Genomic DNA, 18,841 nt, shown 5'->3' with positions numbered 1-18,841 from the left:
GCACATCTCTTCCAAGGGGCAATAAAGCCGTCTTGTTAAACCACTCTCACCTCCACGTCTCTTCCAAGGGGCGTTATAACCATCTTGTTAAGCTACTGTGACCTTCACGTCTCTTCCAAGGGGCATTAAAACCGTCTTGTTAAACCACTCTGAACTCCACGTCTCTTCCAAGGGGCGTTATAACCATCTTGTTAAGCTACTGTGACCTCCACGTCTCTTCCAAGGGGCATGGAAACCGTCTTGTTAAACTACTCTGAACTCCACGTCTCTACCAAGGGGCATTAAAACCGTCTTGTTAAGCTACTGTGATCTCCACGTCTCTTCCAATGGGCATTAAAACCGTCTTGTTAAACCACTCTGAACTCCACGTCTCTTCCAAGGGGCATTAAAACCGTCTTCTTAAACCACTCTGAACTCCACGTCTCTTCCACGGGACATTAAAAATGTCTTGTTAAGCTACTGTGGCTTCCACGTCACTTCCAAGGGGCACAAAACCATCTTGTTAAACCACTCTGAACTCCACGTCTCTTCCAAGGGGCATTAAAACCGTCTAGTTAAAGCACTCTGAACTCCTTGTGTCTTCCAAGGGGCATTAAAACAGTCTTGTTAAAACACTCTGAACTCCACGTCTCTTCCAAGGGGCATTAAAAGCGTCTTGCTAAACCACTCTGACCTCCACGTCTCTTCCAAGGGGCATTAACACCGTCTTTTTAAGCTACTGTGACCTGCACGTCTCTTCCAAGGGGCAATAAAGCCGTCTTGTTAAACCACTCTCACCTCCACGTCTCTTCCAAGGGGCGTTATAACCATCTTGTTAAGCTACTGTGACCTCCACGTCTCTTCCAAGGGGCATTAAAACCGTCTTGTTAAACCACTCTGAACTCCACGTCTCTTCCAAGGGGCATTAAAAGCGTCTTGCTAAACCACTCTGTCCTCCACGTCTCTTCCAAGGGGCATTAACACCGTCTTGTTAAGCTACTGTGACCTCCACGTCTCTTCCAAGGGGCAATAAAGCCGTCTTGTTAAACCACTCTGAACTCCACTTCTCTCCCAAGGGGCATTAAAACCGTCTTGTTAAGCTACTATGACCTCCACGTCTCTTCCAAGGGGCATTAAAACCATCTTGTTAAACCACTCTGAACTCCACGTCTCTTCCAAGGGGCATTAAAACCATCCTATTAAGCTATTGTGACCTCCACGTCTCTTCCAAGGGGCATTAAAACCATCTTGTTAAGGTACTGTGACCTCCACGTCTCTACCACGGGGCATTAAAACTGTCTTATTAAGCTACTGTGACCTCCACATCTCTTCCAAGGGGCATTGAAACCGTCTTGTTAAACTACTCTGAACTCCACGTCTCTTCCAAGGGGCATTAAAACCGTCTTGATAAACCACTCTGAACTCCACATCTCTTCCAAGGGGCATTAAAACCGTCTTGTTAAGCTACTGTGACCTCCACATGTCTTCCAAGGGGCATTAATACTGTCTTGTTAAACAACTCTGATCTCCACGTCTCTTCCAAGGGGCATTAAACCGTCTTGTTAAGCTACTGTGACCTCCACGTCACTTCCAAGCGGCATTAAAACCGTCTTTCTAAACCACTCTGACCTCCACTTCTCTTCCAAGGGGCATTAAAACCGTTTTGTTAAGCTACTGTGACCTCCACTTCTCTTCCAAGGGGCAATAAAACCGTCTTGTTAAACCACTCTGAACTCCACGTCTCTCCCAAGGGGCATTAAAACCGTCTTGTTAAACCACTCTGAACTCCACGTCTCTTCCAAGGGGCATGAAAACCGTCTTGTTAAACCACTCTGAACTCCCCGTCTCTTCCAAGGGGCATTAAAACCGTCTTGTTAAGATACTGTGACCTCCAAGTCACTTCCAAGGGGCACAAAACCGTCTTGTTAAAACACTCTGAACTCCACGTCTCTTCCAAGGGGTATGAAAACCGTCTTGCTAAACCACTCTGACCCCCACGTCTCCTCAAAGGGGCATTAACACCGTCTTGTTAAGCTACTGTGACCTCCACATGTCTTCCAAGGGGCATTAATACTGTCTTGTTAAACAGCACTGATCTCCACGTCTCTTCCAAGGGGCATTAAAACCGTCTTGTTAAGCTACTGTGATCTCCACGTCTCTTCCAATGGGCATTAAAACCGTCTTGTTAAACCACTCTGAACTCCACGTCTCTTCCAAGGGGCATTAAAACCGTCTTCTTAAACCACTCTGAACTCCACGTCTCTTCCACGGGACATTAAAAACGTCTTGTTAAGCTACTGTGACTTCCACGTCACTTCCAAGGGGCACAAAACCATCTTGTTAAACCACTCTGAACTCCACGTCTCTTCCAAGGGGCATTAAAACCGTCTAGTTAAAGCACTCTGAACTCCTTGTGTCTTCCAAGGGGCATTAAAACAGTCTTGTTAAAACACTCTGAACTCCACATCTCTTCCAAGGGGCATTAAAAGCGTCTTGCTAAACCACTCTGACCTCCACGTCTCTTCCAAGGGGCATTAACACCGTCTTTTTAAGCTACTGTGACCTGCACGTCTCTTCCAAGGGGCAATAAAGCCGTCTTGTTAAACCACTCTCACCTCCACGTCTCTTCCAAGGGGCGTTATAACCATCTTGTTAAGCTACTGTGACCTCCACGTCTCTTCCAAGGGGCATTAAAACCGTCTTGTTAAACCACTCTGAACTCCACGTCTCTTCCAAGGGGCATTAAAATCGTCTTGCTAAACCACTCTGTCCTCCACGTCTCTTCCAAGGGGCATTAACACCGTCTTGTTAAGCTACTGTGACCTCCACGTCTCTTCCAAGGGGCAATAAAGCCGTCTTGTTAAACCACTCTGAACTCCACTTCTCTCCCAAGGGGCATTAAAACCGTCTTGTTAAGCTACTCTGACCTCCACGTCTCTTCCAAGGGGCATTAAAACCATCTTGTTAAACCACTCTGAACTCCACGTCTCTTCCAAGGGGCATTAAAACCATCCTATTAAGCTATTGTGACCTCCACGTCTCTTCCAAGGGGCATTAAAACCATCTTGTTAAGGTACTGTGACCTCCACGTCTCTACCACGGGGCATTAAAACTGTCTTATTAAGCTACTGTGACCTCCACATCTCTTCCAAGGGGCATTGAAACCGTCTTGTTAAACTACTCTGAACTCCACGTCTCTTCCAAGGGGCATTAAAACCGTCTTGATAAACCACTCTGAACTCCACATCTCTTCCAAGGGGCATTAAAACCGTCTTGTTAAGCTACTGTGACCTCCACATGTCTTCCAAGGGGCATTAATACTGGCTTGTTAAACAACTCTGATCTCCACGTCTCTTCCAAGGGGCATTAAACCGTCTTGTTAAGCTACTGTGACCTCCACGTCACTTCCAAGCGGCATTAAAACCGTCTTTCTAAACCACTCTGACCTCCACTTCTCTTCCAAGGGGCATTAAAACCATTTTGTTAAGCTACTGTGACCTCCACTTCTCTTCCAAGGGGCAATAAAACAGTCTTGTTAAACCACTCTGAACTCCACGTCTCTCCCAAGGGGCATTAAAACCGTCTTGTTAAACCACTCTGAACTCCACGTCTCTTCCAAGGGGCATGAAAACCGTCTTGTTAAACCACTCTGAACTCCCCGTCTCTTCCAAGGGGCATTAAAACCGTCTTGTTAAGATACTGTGACCTCCAAGTCACTTCCAAGGGGCACAAAACCGTCTTGTTAAAACACTCTGAACTCCACGTCTCTTCCAAGGGGTATGAAAACCGTCTTGCTAAACCACTCTGACCCCCACGTCTCCTCAAAGGGGCATTAACACCGTCTTGTTAAGCGACTGTGACCTCCACATGTCTTCCAAGGGGCATTAATACTGTCTTGTTAAACAACACTGATCTCCACGTCTCTTCCAAGGGGCATTAAAACCGTCTTGTTAAGCTACTGTGATCTCCACGTCTCTTCCAATGGGCATTAAAACCGTCTTGTTAAACCACTCTGAACTCCACGTCTCTTCCAAGGGGCATTAAAACCGTCTTCTTAAACCACTCTGAACTCCACGTCTCTTCCACGGGACATTAAAAACGTCTTGTTAAGCTACTGTGACTTCCACGTCACTTCCAAGGGGCACAAAACCATCTTGTTAAACCACTCTGAACTCCACGTCTCTTCCAAGGGGCATTAAAACCGTCTAGTTAAAGCACTCTGAACTCCTTGTGTCTTCCAAGGGGCATTAAAACAGTCTTGTTAAAACACTCTGAACTCCACGTCTCTTCCAAGGGGCATTAAAAGCATCTTGCTAAACCACTCTGACCTCCACGTCTCTTCCAAGGGGCATTAACACCGTCTTTTTAAGCTACTGTGACCTGCACGTCTCTTCCAAGGGGCAATAAAGCCGTCTTGTTAAACCACTCTCACCTCCACGTCTCTTCCAAGGGGCGTTATAACCATCTTGTTAAGCTACTGTGACCTCCACGTCTCTTCCAAGGGGCATTAAAACCGTCTTGTTAAACCACTCTGAACTCCACGTCTCTTCCAAGGGGCATTAAAATCGTCTTGCTAAACCACTCTGTCCTCCACGTCTCTTCCAAGGGGCATTAACACCGTCTTGTTAAGCTACTGTGACCTCCACGTCTCTTCCAAGGGGCAATAAAGCCGTCTTGTTAAACCACTCTGAACTCCACTTCTCTCCCAAGGGGCATTAAAACCGTCTTGTTAAGCTACTCTGACCTCCACGTCTCTTCCAAGGGGCATTAAAACCATCTTGTTAAACCACTCTGAACTCCACGTCTCTTCCAAGGGGCATTAAAACCATCCTATTAAGCTATTGTGACCTCCACGTCTCTTCCAAGGGGCATTAAAACCATCTTGTTAAGGTACTGTGACCTCCACGTCTCTACCACGGGGCATTAAAACTGTCTTATTAAGCTACTGTGACCTCCACATCTCTTCCAAGGGGCATTGAAACCGTCTTGTTAAACTACTCTGAACTCCACGTCTCTTCCAAGGGGCATTAAAACCGTCTTGATAAACCACTCTGAACTCCACATCTCTTCCAAGGGGCATTAAAACCGTCTTGTTAAGCTACTGTGACCTCCACATGTCTTCCAAGGGGCATTAATACTGTCTTGTTAAACAACTCTGATCTCCACGTCTCTTCCAAGGGGCATTAAACCGTCTTGTTAAGCTACTGTGACCTCCACGTCACTTCCAAGCGGCATTAAAACCGTCTTTCTAAACCACTCTGACCTCCACTTCTCTTCCAAGGGGCATTAAAACCGTTTTGTTAAGCTACTGTGACCTCCACTTCTCTTCCAAGGGGCAATAAAACCGTCTTGTTAAACCACTCTGAACTCCACGTCTCTCCCAAGGGGCATTAAAACCGTCTTGTTAAACTACTCTGAACTCCACGTCTCTTCCAAGGGGCATGAAAACCGTCTTGTTAAACCACTCTGAACTCCCCGTCTCTTCCAAGGGGCATTAAAACCGTCTTGTTAAGATACTGTGACCTCCAAGTCACTTCCAAGGGGCACAAAACCATCTTGTTAAAACACTCTGACCTCCACGTCTCTTCCAAGGGGCATTAATACTGTCTTGTTAAGCTACTGTGTCCTCCACGTCTCTTCCAAGGGGCATGGAAACCGTCTTGTTAAACTACTCTGAACTCCACATCTCTTCCAAGGGGCATTAAAACCGTCTTGTTAAACCACTCTGAACTCCACGTCTCTTCCAAGGGGCATGAAAACCGTCTTGTTAAACCACTCTGAACTCCCCGTCTCTTCCAAGGGGCATTAAAACCGTCTTGTTAAGAGACTGTGACCTCCAAGTCACTTCCAAGGGGCACAAAACCGTCTTGTTAAAACACTCTGAACTCCACGTCTCTTCCAAGGGGTATGAAAACCGTCTTGCTAAACCACTCTGACCCCCACGTCTCCTCAAAGGGGCATTAATACCGTCTTGTTAAGCTACTGTGACCTCCACATGTCTTCCAAGGGGCATTAATACTGTCTTGTTAAACAACACTGATCTCCACGTCTCTTCCAAGGGGCATTAAACCGTCTTGTTAAGCTACTGTGACCTCCATGTCACTTCCAAGGGGCATTAAAATCGTCTTTCTAAACCACTCTGACCTCCACGTCTCTTCCAAGGGGCATTAAAACCGTTTTGTTAAGCTACTGTGACCCCCACATCTCTTCCTGAGGGCAATAAAGCCGTCTTGTTAAACCACTCTGAACTCCACGTCTCACCCAAGGGGCATTAAAACCGTCTTGTTAAGCTACTATGAACTCAACGCCTCTTCTAAGGGGCATTAAAACCGTCTTGTTAAGCTACTATGACCTCCACGCCTCTTCCAAGGGGCATTAAAACAGTCTTGTTAATACACTCTGAACTACACATCTCTACCAAGGGGCATTAAAACCGTCTTATTAAGCTACTGTGACCTCCATGTCTCTTCCAAGGGGCATTAAAACCGTCTTGTTAAGGTGCTGTGACCTCCACGTCTCTGCAAAGAGGCATTAAAACTGTCTTATTAAGCTACTGTGACCTCCACGTCTCTTCCAAGGGGCATTTAAACCATCTTGTTAAACCACTCTGAACTCAACGTGTCTTCCATGGGGCATTAAAAACGTCTTGTTAAACCACTCTGACCTCCACGTCTCTTTCAAGGGGCAGTAAAACCGTCTTGTTAAGCTACTGTGACCTCCACGTCTCTTGCAAGGGTCATTGAAAACCGCCTTGTTAAACCACTCTCACCTCCACGTCTCTTCCAAGGGGCGTTATAACCATCTTGTTAAGCTACTGTGACCTCCACGTCTCTTTCAAGGGGCATTAAAACCATCTTGTTAAATCACTCTGACCTCCACGTCTCTTCCAAGGGGCATTAATACTGTCTTGCTAAGCTACTGTGTCCTCCACGTCTCTTCCAAGGGGCATGGAAACCGTCTTGTTAAACAACTCTGAACTCCACGTCTCTTCCAAGGGGCATTAAAACCGTCTTGTTAAGCTACTGTGATCTCCACGTCTCTTCCAAGGGGCATTAAAGCCGTCTTCTTAAACCACTCTGAACTCCACGTCTCTTCCACGGGGCATTAAAAACGTCTTGTTAAGCTACTGTGACTTCCACGTCACTTCCAAGGGGCACAAAACCATCTTGTTAAACCACTCTGAACTCCACGTCTCTTCCAAGGGGCATTAAAACCGTCTAGTTAAAGCACTCTGAACTCCTTGTGTCTTCCAAGGGGCATTAAAACAGTCTTGTTAAAACACTCTGAACTCCACGTCTCTTCCAAGGGGCATTAAAAGCGTCTTGCTAAACCACTCTGACCTCCACGTCTCTTCCAAGGGGCATTAACACCGTCTTTTTAAGCTACTGTGACCTGCACGTCTCTTCCAAGGGGCAATAAAGCCGTCTTGTTAAACCACTCTCACCTCCACGTCTCTTCCAAGGGGCGTTATAACCATCTTGTTAAGCTACTGTGACCTCCACGTCTCTTCCAAGGGGCATTAAAACCGTCTTGTTAAACCACTCTGAACTCCACGTCTCTTCCAAGGGGCGTTATAACCATCTTGTTAAGCTACTGTGACCTCCACGTCTCTTCCAAGGGGCATGGAAACCGTCTTGTTAAACTACTCTGAACTCCACGTCTCTTCCAAGGGGCATTAAAACCGTCTTGTTAAGCTACTGTGATCTCCACGTCTCTTCCAATGGGCATTAAAACCGTCTTGTTAAACCACTCTGAACTCCACGTCTCTTCCAAGGGGCATTAAAACCGTCTTCTTAAACCACTCTGAACTCCACGTCTCTTCCACGGGACATTAAAAACGTCTTGTTAAGCTACTATGACTTCCACGTCACTTCCAAGGGGCACAAAACCATCTTGTTAAACCACTCTGAACTCCACGTCTCTTCCAAGGGGCATTAAAACCGTCTAGTTAAAGCACTCTGAACTCCTTGTGTCTTCCAAGGGGCATTAAAACAGTCTTGTTAAAACACTCTGAACTCCACGTCTCTTCCAAGGGGCATTAAAAGCGTCTTGCTAAACCACTCTGACCTCCACGTCTCTTCCAAGGGGCATTAACACCGTCTTTTTAATCTACTGTGACCTGCACGTCTCTTCCAAGGGGCAATAAAGCCGTCTTGTTAAACCACTCTCACCTCCACGTCTCTTCCAAGGGGCGTTATAACCATCTTGTTAAGCTACTGTGACCTCCACGTCTCTTCCAAGGGGCATTAAAACCGTCTTGTTAAACCACTCTGAACTCCACGTCTCTTCCAAGGGGCATTAAAAGCGTCTTGCTAAACCACTCTGTCCTCCACGTCTCTTCCAAGGGGCATTAACACCGTCTTGTTAAGCTACTGTGACCTCCACGTCTCTTCCAAGGGGCAATAAAGCCGTCTTGTTAAACCACTCTGAACTCCACTTCTCTCCCAAGGGGCATTAAAACCGTCTTGTTAAGCTACTATGACCTCCACGTCTCTTCCAAGGGGCATTAAAACCATCTTGTTAAACCACTCTGAACTCCACGTCTCTTCCAAGGGGCATTAAAACCATCCTATTAAGCTATTGTGACCTCCACGTCTCTTCTAAGGGGCATTAAAACCATCTTGTTAAGGTACTGTGACCTCCACGTCTCTACCACGGGGCATTAAAACTGTCTTATTAAGCTACTGTGACCTCCACATCTCTTCCAAGGGGCATTGAAACCGTCTTGTTAAACTACTCTGAACTCCACGTCTCTTCCAAGGAGCATTAAAACCGTCTTGATAAACCACTCTGAACTCCACATCTCTTCCAAGGGGCATTAAAACCGTCTTGTTAAGCTACTGTGACCTCCACATGTCTTCCAAGGGGCATTAATACTGTCTTGTTAAACAACTCTGATCTCCACGTCTCTTCCAAGGGGCATTAAACCGTCTTGTTAAGCTACTGTGACCTCCACGTCACTTCCAAGCGGCATTAAAACCGTCTTTCTAAACCACTCTGACCTCCACTTCTCTTCCAAGGGGCATTAAAACCGTTTTGTTAAGCTACTGTGACCTCCACTTCTCTTCCAAGGGGCAATAAAACCGTCTTGTTAAACCACTCTGAACTCCACGTCTCTCCCAAGGGGCATTAAAACCGTCTTGTTAAACCACTCTGAACTCCACGTCTCTTCCAAGGGGCATGAAAACCGTCTTGTTAAACCACTCTGAACTCCCCGTCTCTTCCAAGGGGCATTAAAACCGTCTTGTTAAGATACTGTGACCTCCAAGTCACTTCCAAGGGGCACAAAACCGTCTTGTTAAAACACTCTGAACTCCACGTCTCTTCCAAGGGGTATGAAAACCGTCTTGCTAAACCACTCTGACCCCCACGTCTCCTCAAAGGGGCATTAACACCGTCTTGTTAAGCTACTGTGACCTCCACATGTCTTCCAAGGGGCATTAATACTGTCTTGTTAAACAACACTGATCTCCACGTCTCTTCCAAGGGGCATTAAAACCGTCTTGTTAAGCTACTGTGATCTCCACGTCTCTTCCAATGGGCATTAAAACCGTCTTGTTAAACCACTCTGAACTCCACGTCTCTTCCAAGGGGCATTAAAACCGTCTTCTTAAACCACTCTGAACTCCACGTCTCTTCCACGGGACATTAAAAACGTCTTGTTAAGCTACTGTGACTTCCACGTCACTTCCAAGGGGCACAAAACCATCTTGTTAAACCACTCTGAACTCCACGTCTCTTCCAAGGGGCATTAAAACCGTCTAGTTAAAGCACTCTGAACTCCTTGTGTCTTCCAAGGGGCATTAAAACAGTCTTGCTAAAACACTCTGAACTCCACGTCTCTTCCAAGGGGCATTAAAAGCGTCTTGCTAAACCACTCTGACCTCCACGTCTCTTCCAAGGGGCATTAACACCGTCTTTTTAAGCTACTGTGACCTGCACGTCTCTTCCAAGGGGCAATAAAGCCGTCTTGTTAAACCACTCTCACCTCCACGTCTCTTCCAAGGGGCGTTATAACCATCTTGTTAAGCTACTGTAACCTCCACGTCTCTTCCAAGGGGCATTAAAACCGTCTTGTTAAACCACTCTGAACTCCACGTCTCTTCCAAGGGGCATTAAAAGCGTCTTGCTAAACCACTCTGTCCTCCACGTCTCTTCCAAGGGGCATTAACACCGTCTTGTTAAGCTACTGTGACCTCCACGTCTCTTCCAAGGGGCATTAAAACCATCTTGTTAAACCACTCTGAACTCCACGTCTCTTCCAAGGGGCATTAAAACCATCCTATTAAGCTATTGTGACCTCCACGTCTCTTCCAAGGGGCATTAAAACCATCTTGTTAAGGTACTGTGACCTCCACGTCTCTACCACGGGGCATTAAAACTGTCTTATTAAGCTACTGTGACCTCCACATCTCTTCCAAGGGGCATTGAAACCGTCTTGTTAAACTACTCTGAACTCCACGTCTCTTCCAAGGGGCATTAAAACCATCTTGATAAACCACTCTGAACTCCACATCTCTTCCAAGGGGCATTAAAACCGTCTTGTTAAGCTACTGTGACCTCCACATGTCTTCCAAGGGGCATTAATACTGTCTTGTTAAACAACTCTGATCTCCACGCCTCTTCCAAGGGGCATTAAACCGTCTTGTTAAGCTACTGTGACCTCCACGTCACTTCCAAGCGGCATTAAAACCGTCTTTCTAAACCACTCTGACCTCCACTTCTCTTCCAAGGGGCATTAAAACCGTTTTGTTAAGCTACTGTGACCTCCACTTCTCTTCCAAGGGGCAATAAAACCGTCTTGTTAAACCACTCTGAACTCCACGTCTCTCCCAAGGGGCATTAAAACCGTCTTGTTAAACCACTCTGAACTCCACGTCTCTTCCAAGGGGCATGAAAACCGTCTTGTTAAACCACTCTGAACTCCCCGTCTCTTCCAAGGGGCATTAAAACCGTCTTGTTAAGATACTGTGACCTCCAAGTCACTTCCAAGGGGCACAAAACGGTCTTGTTAAAACACTCTGAACTCCACGTCTCTTCCAAGGGGTATGAAAACCGTCTTGCTAAACCACTCTGACCCCCACGTCTCCTCAAAGGGGCATTAACACCGTCTTGTTAAGCTACTGTGACCTCCACATGTCTTCCAAGGGGCATTAATACTGTCTTGTTAAACAACACTGATCTCCACGTCTCTTCCAAGGGGCATTAAACCGTCTTGTTAAGCTACTGTGACCTCCATGTCACTTCCAAGGGGCATTAAAATCGTCTTTCTAAACCACTCTGACCTCCACGTCTCTTCCAAGGGGCATTAAAACCGTTTTGTTAAGCTACTGTGACCCCCACATCTCTTCCTGAGGGCAATAAAGCCATCTTGTTAAACCACTCTGAACTCCACGTCTCACCCAAGGGGCATTAAAACCGTCTTGTTAAGCTACTATGAACTCCACGCCTCTTCTAAGGGGCATTAAAACCGTCTTGTTAAGCTACTATGACCTCCACGCCTCTTCCAAGGGGCATTAAAACAGTCTTGTTAATCCACTCTGAACTACACATCTCTCCCAAGGGGCATTAAAACCGTCTTATTAAGCTACTGTGACCTCCATGTCTCTTCCAAGGGGCATTAAAACCGTCTTGTTAAGGTACTGTGACCTCCACGTCTCTGCAAAGAGGCATTAAAACTGTCTTATTAAGCTACTGTGACCTCCACGTCTCTTCCAAGGGGCATTTAAACCATCTTGTTAAACCATTCTGAACTCAACGTGTCTTCCATGGGGAATTAAAAACGTCTTGTTAAACCACTCTGACCTCCACGTCTCTTTCAAGGGGCAGTAAAACCGTCTTGTTAAGCTACTGTGACCTCCACGTCTCTTGCAAGGGTCATTGAAAACCGCCTTGTTAAACCACTCTCACCTCCACGTCTCTTCCAAGGGGCGTTATAACCATCTTGTTAAGCTACTGTGACCTCCACGTCTCTTCCAAGGGGCATTAAAACCGTCTTGTTAAACCACTCTGAACTCCACGTCTCTTCCAAGGGGCATTAAAACCATCTTGTTAAATCACTCTGACCTCCACGTCTCTTCCAAGGGGCATTAATACTGTCTTGCTAAGCTACTGTGTCCTCCACGTCTCTTCCAAGGGGCATGGAAACCGTCTTGTTAAACTACTCTGAACTCCACGTCTCTTCCAAGGGGCATTAAAACCGTCTTGTTAAGCTACTGTGATCTCCACGTCTCTTCCAATGGGTATTAAAACCGTCTTGTTAAACCACTCTGAACTCCACGTCTCTTCCAAGGGGCATTAAAACCGTCTTCTTAAACCACTCTGAACTCCACGTCTCTTCCACGGGGCATTAAAAACGTCTTGTTAAGCTACTGTGACTTCCACGTCACTTCCAAGGGGCACAAAACCATCTTGTTAAACCACTCTGAACTCCACGTCTCTTCCAAGGGGCATTAAAACCGTCTAGTTAAAGCACTCTGAACTCCTTGTGTCTTCCAAGGGGCATTAAAACAGTCTTGTTAAAACACTCTGAACTCCACGTCTCTTCCAAGGGGCATTAAAAGCTTTGCTAAACCACTCTGACCTCCACGTCTCTTCCAAGGGGCATTAACACCGTCTTGTTAAGCTACTGTGACCTGCACGTCTCTTCCAAGGGGCAATAAAGCCGTCTTGTTAAACCACTCTCACCTCCACGTCTCTTCCAAGGGGCGTTATAACCATTTTGTTAAGCTACTGTGACCTCCACGTCTCTTCCAAGGGGCATTAAAACCGTCTTGTTAAACCACTCTGAACTCCACGTCTCTTCCAAGGGGCATTAAAACCGTCTTGATAAATCACTCTGACCTCCACGTCTCTTCCAAGGGGCAATAATACTGTCTTGCTAAGCTACTGTGTCCTCCACGTCTCTTCCAAGGGGCATGGAAACCGTCTTGTTAAACGACTCTGAACTCCACGTCTCTTCCAAGGGGCATTAAAACCGTCTTGTTAAGCTACTGTGATCTCCACGTCTCTTCCAATGGGCATTAAAACCGTCTTGTTAAACCACTCTGAACTCCACGTCTCTTCCAAGGGGCATTAAAACCGTCTTCTTAAACCACTCTGAACTCCACGTCTCTTCCAAGGGGCATTAAAAACGTCTTGTTAAGCTACTGTGACTTCCACGTCACTTCCAAGGGGCACAAAACCATCTTGTTAAACCACTCTGAACTCCACGTCTCTTCCAAGGGGCATTAAAACCGTCTAGTTAAAGCACTCTGAACTCCTTGTGTCTTCCAAGGGGCATTAAAACAGTCTTGTTAAAACACTCTGAACTCCACGTCTCTTCCAAGGAGCATTAAAAGCGTCTTGCTAAACCACTCTGACCTCCACGTCTCTTCCAAGGGGCATTAACACCGTCTTGTTAAGCTACTGTGACCTCCACGTCTCTTCCAAGGGGCAATAAAGCCGTCTTGTTAAACCACTCTGAACTCCACTTCTCTCCCAAGGGGCATTAAAACCGTCTTGTTAAGCTACTATGACCTCCACGTCTCTTCCAAGGGGCATTAAAACCATCTTGTTAAACCACTCTGAACTCCACGTCTCTTCCAAGGGGCATTAAAACCATCCTATTAAGCTATTGTGACCTCCACGTCTCTTCCAAGGGGCATTAAAACCATCTTGTTAAGGTACTGTGACCTCCACGTCTCTACCACGGGGCATTAAAACTGTCTTATTAAGCTACTGTGACCTCCACATCTCTTCCAAGGGGCATTGAAACCGTCTTGTTAAACTACTCTGAACTCCACGTCTCTTCCAAGGGGCATTAAAACCGTCTTGATAAACCACTCTGAACTCCACATCTCTTCCAAGGGGCATTAAAACCGTCTTGTTAAGCTACTGTGACCTCCACATGTCTTCCAAGGGGCATTAATACTGTCTTGTTAAACAACTCTGATCTCCACGTCTCTTCCAAGGGGCATTAAACCGTCTTGTTAAGCTACTGTGACCTCCACGTCACTTCCAAGCGGCATTAAAACCGTCTTTCTAAACCACTCTGACCTCCACTTCTCTTCCAAGGGGCATTAAAACCGTTTTGTTAAGCTACTGTGACCTCCACTTCTCTTCCAAGGGGCAATAAAACCGACTTGTTAAACCACTCTGAACTCCACGTCTCTCCCAAGGGGCATTAAAACCGTTTTGTTAAACCACTCTGAACTCCCCGTCTCTTCCAAGGGGCATTAAAACCGTCTTGTTAAGATACTGTGACCTCCAAGTCACTTCCAAGGGGCACAAAACCGTCTTGTTAAAACACTCTGAACTCCACGTCTCTTCCAAGGGGTATGAAAACCGTCTTGCTAAACCACTCTGACCCCCACGTCTCCTCAAAGGGGCATTAACACCGTCTTGTTAAGCTACTGTGACCTCCACATGTCTTCCAAGGGGCATTAATATTGTCTTGTTAAACAACACTGATCTCCACGTCTCTTCCAAGGGGCATTAAACCGTCTTGTTAAGCTACTGTGACCTCCATGTCACTTCCAAGGGGCATTAAAATCGTCTTTCTAAACCACTCTGACCTCCACGTCTCTTCCAAGGGGCATTAAAACCGTTTTGTTAAGCTACTGTGACCCCCACATCTCTTCCTGAGGGCAATAAAGCCATCTTGTTAAACCACTCTGAACTCCACGTCTCACCCAAGGGGCATTAAAACCGTCTTGTTAAGCTACTATGAACTCCACACCTCTTCTAAGGGGCATTAAAACCGTCTTGTTAAGCTACTATGACCTCCACGCCTCTTCGAAGGGGCATTAAAACAGTCTTGTTAATCCACTCTGAACTACACATCTCTCCCAAGGGGCATTAAAACCGTCTTATTAAGCTACTGTGACCTCCATGTCTCTTCCAAGGGGCATTAAAACCGTCTTGTTAAGGTACTGTGACCTCCACGTCTCTGCAAAGAGGCATTAAAACTGTCTTATTAAGCTACTGTGACCTCCACGTCTCTTCCAAGGGGCATTTAAACCATCTTGTTAAACCACTCTGAACTCAACGTGTCTTCCATGGGGCATTAAAAACGTCTTGTTAAACCACTCTGACCTCCACGTCTCTTTCAAGGGGCAGTAAAACCGTCTTGTTAAGCTACTGTGACCTCCACGTCTCTTGCAAGGGTCATTGAAAACCGCCTTGTTAAACCACTCTCACCTCCACGTCTCTTCCAAGGGGCGTTATAACCATCTTGTTAAGCTACTGTGACCTCCACGTCTCTTCCAAGGGGCATTAAAACCGTCTTGTTAAACGACTCTGAACTCCACGTCTCTTCCAAGGGTCATTAAAACCATCTTGTTAAATCACTCTGACCTCCATGTCTCTTCCAAGGGGCATTAATACTGTCTTGCTAAGCTACTGTGTCCTCCACGTCTCTTCCAAGGGGCATGGAAACCGTCTTGTTAAACTACTCTGAACTCCACGTCTCTTCCAAGGGGCATTAAAACCGTCTTGTTAAGCTACTGTGATCTCCACGTCTCTTCCAATGGGCATTAAAACCGTCTTGTTAAACCACTCTGAACTCCACGTCTCTTCCAAGGGGCATTAAAACCGTCTTCTTAAACCACTCTGAACTCCACGTCTCTTCCACGGGGCATTAAAAACGTCTTGTTAAGCTACTGTGACTTCCACGTCACTTCCAAGGGGCACAAAACCATCTTGTTAAACCACTCTGAACTCCACGTCTCTTCCAAGGGGCATTAAAACCGTCTAGTTAAAGCACTCTGAACTCCTTGTGTCTTCAAAGGGGCATTAAAACAGTCTTGTTAAAACACTCTGAACTCCACGTCTCTTCCAAGGGGCATTAAAAGCGTCTTGCTAAACCACTCTGACCTCCACGTCTCTTCCAAGGGGCATTAACACCGTCTTTTTAAGCTACTGTGACCTGCACGTCTCTTCCAAGGGGCAATAAAGCCGTCTTGTTAAACCACTCTCACCTCCACGTCTCTTCCAAGGGGCGTTATAACCATCTTGTTAAGCTACTGTGACCTCCACGTCTCTTCCAAGGGGCATTAAAACCGTCTTGTTAAACCACTCTGAACTCCACGTCTCTTCCAAGGGGCATTAAAAGCGTCTTGCTAAACCACTCTGTCCTCCACGTCTCTTCCAAGGGGCATTAACACCGTCTTGTTAAGCTACTGTGACCTCCACGTCTCTTCCAAGGGGCAATAAAGCCGTCTTGTTAAACCACTCTGAACTCCACTTCTCTCCCAATGGGCATTAAAACCGTCTTGTTAAGCTACTATGACCTCCACGTCTCTTCCAAGGGGCATTAAAACCATCTTGTTAAACCACTCTGAACTCCACGTCTCTTCCAAGGGGCATTAAAACCATCCTATTAAGCTATTGTGACCTCCACGTCTCTTCCAAGGGGCATTAAAACCATCTTGTTAAGGTACTGTGACCTCCACGTCTCTACCACGGGGCATTAAAACTGTCTTATTAAGCTACTGTGACCTCCACATCTTTTCCAAGGGGCATTGAAACCGTCTTGTTAAACTACTCTGAACTCCACGTCTCTTCCAAGGGGCATTAAAACCGTCTTGATAAACCACTCTGAACTCCACATCTCTTCCAAGGGGCATTAAAACCGTCTTGTTAAGCTACTGTGACCTCCACATGTCTTCCAAGGGGCATTAATACTGTCTTGTTAAACAACTCTGATCTCCGCGCCTCTTCCAAGGGGCATTAAACCGTCTTGTTAAGCTACTGTGACCTCCACGTCACTTCCAAGCGGCATTAAAACCGTCTTTCTAAACCACTCTGACCTCCACTTCTCTTCCAAGGGGCATTAAAACCGTTTTGTTAAGCTACTGTGACCTCCACTTCTCTTCCAAGGGGCAATAAAACCGTCTTGTTAAACCACTCTGAACTCCACGTCTCTCCCAAAGGGCATTAAAACCGTCTTGTTAAACCACTCTGAACTCCACGTCTCTTCCAAGGGGCATGAAAACCGTCTTGTTAAACCACTCTGAACTCCCCGTCTCTTCCAAGGGGCATTAAAACCGTCTTGTTAAGATACTGTGACCTCCAAGTCACTTCCAAGGGGCACAAAACCGTCTTGTTAAAACACTCTGAACTCCACGTCTCTTCCAAGGGGTATGAAAACCGTCTTGCTAAACCACTCTGACCCCCACGTCTCCTCAAAGGGGCATTAACACCGTCTTATTAATCTACTGTGACCTCCACATGTCTTCCAAGGGGCATTAATACTGTCTTGTTAAACAACACTGATCTCCACGTCTCTTCCAAGGGGCATTAAACCGTCTTGTTAAGCTACTGTGACCTCCATGTCACTTCCAAGGGGCATTAAAATCGTCTTTCTAAACCACTCTGACCTCCACGTCTCTTCCAAGGGGCATTAAAACCGTTTTGTTAAGCTACTGTGACCCCCACATCTCTTCCTGAGGGCAATAAAGCCGTCTTGTTAAACCACTCTGAACTCCACGTCTCACCCAAGGGGCATTAAAACCGTCTTGTTAAGCTACTATGAACTCCACGCCTCTTCTAAGGGGCATTAAAACCGTCTTGTTAAGCTACTGTGACCTCCATGTCTCTTCCAAGGGGCATTAAAACCGTCTTGTTAAGGTACTGTGACCTCCACGTCTCTGCAAAGAGGCATTAAAACTGTCTTATTAAGCTACTGTGACCTCCACGTCTCTTCCAAGGGGCATTTAAACCATCTTGTTAAACCACTCTGAACTCAACGTGTCTTCCATGGGGCATTAAAAACGTCTTGTTAAACCACTCTGACCTCCACGTCTCTTTCAAGGGGCAGTAAAACCGTCTTGTTAAGCTACTGTGACCTCCACGTCTCTTGCAAGGGTCATTGAAAACCGCCTTGTTAAACCACTCTCACCTCCACGTCTCTTCCAAGGGGCGTTATAACCATCTTGTTAAGCTACTGTGACCTCCACGTCTCTTCCAAGGGGCATTAAAACCATCTTGTTAAATCACTCTGACCTCCACGTCTCTTCCAAGGGGCATTAATACTGTCTTGCTAAGCTACTGTGTCCTCCACGTCTCTTCCAAGGGGCATGGAAACCGTCTTGTTAAACAACTCTGAACTCCACGTCTCTTCCAAGGGGCATTAAAACCGTCTTGTTAAGCTACTGTGATCTCCACGTCTCTTCCAAGGGGCATTAAAACCGTCTTCTTAAACCACTCTGAACTCCACGTCTCTTCCACGGGGCATTAAAAACGTCTTGTTAAGCTACTGTGACTTCCACGTCACTTCCAAGGGGCACAAAACCATCTTGTTAAACCACTCTGAACTCCACGTCTCTTCCAAGGGGCATTAAAACCGTCTAGTTAAAGCACTCTGAACTCCTTGTGTCTTCCAAGGGGCATTAAAACAGTCTTGTTAAAACACTCTGAACTCCACGTCTCTTCCAAGGGGCATTAAAAGCGTCTTGCTAAACCACTCTGACCTCCACGTCTCTTCCAAGGGGCATTAACACCGTCTTTTTAAGCTACTGTGACCTGCACGTCTCTTCCAAGGGGCAATAAAGCCGTCTTGTTAAACCACTCTCACCTCCACGTCTCTTCCAAGGGGCGTTATAACCATCTTGTTAAGCTACTGTGACCTCCACGTCTCTTCCAAGGGGCATTAAAACCGTCTTGTTAAACCACTCTGAACTCCACGTCTCTTCCAAGGGGCGTTATAACCATCTTGTTAAGCTACTCTGACCTCCACGTCTCTTCCAAGGGGCATGGAAACCGTCTTGTTAAACTACTCTGAACTCCACGTCTCTTCCAAGGGGCATTAAAACCGTCTTGTTAAGCTACTGTGATCTCCACGTCTCTTCCAATGGGCATTAAAACCGTCTTGTTAAACCAC

The sequence above is a fragment of the Phyllobates terribilis genome, unplaced genomic scaffold (assembly GCF_046119375.1).
Source record: "Phyllobates terribilis strain yellow unplaced genomic scaffold, ASM4611937v1 Scaffold_13__5_contigs__length_258822181, whole genome shotgun sequence".
In the NCBI taxonomy this organism is placed as follows: Eukaryota; Metazoa; Chordata; class Amphibia; order Anura; family Dendrobatidae; genus Phyllobates; species Phyllobates terribilis.
Note: the sequence above shows the minus strand (reverse complement) of the source record.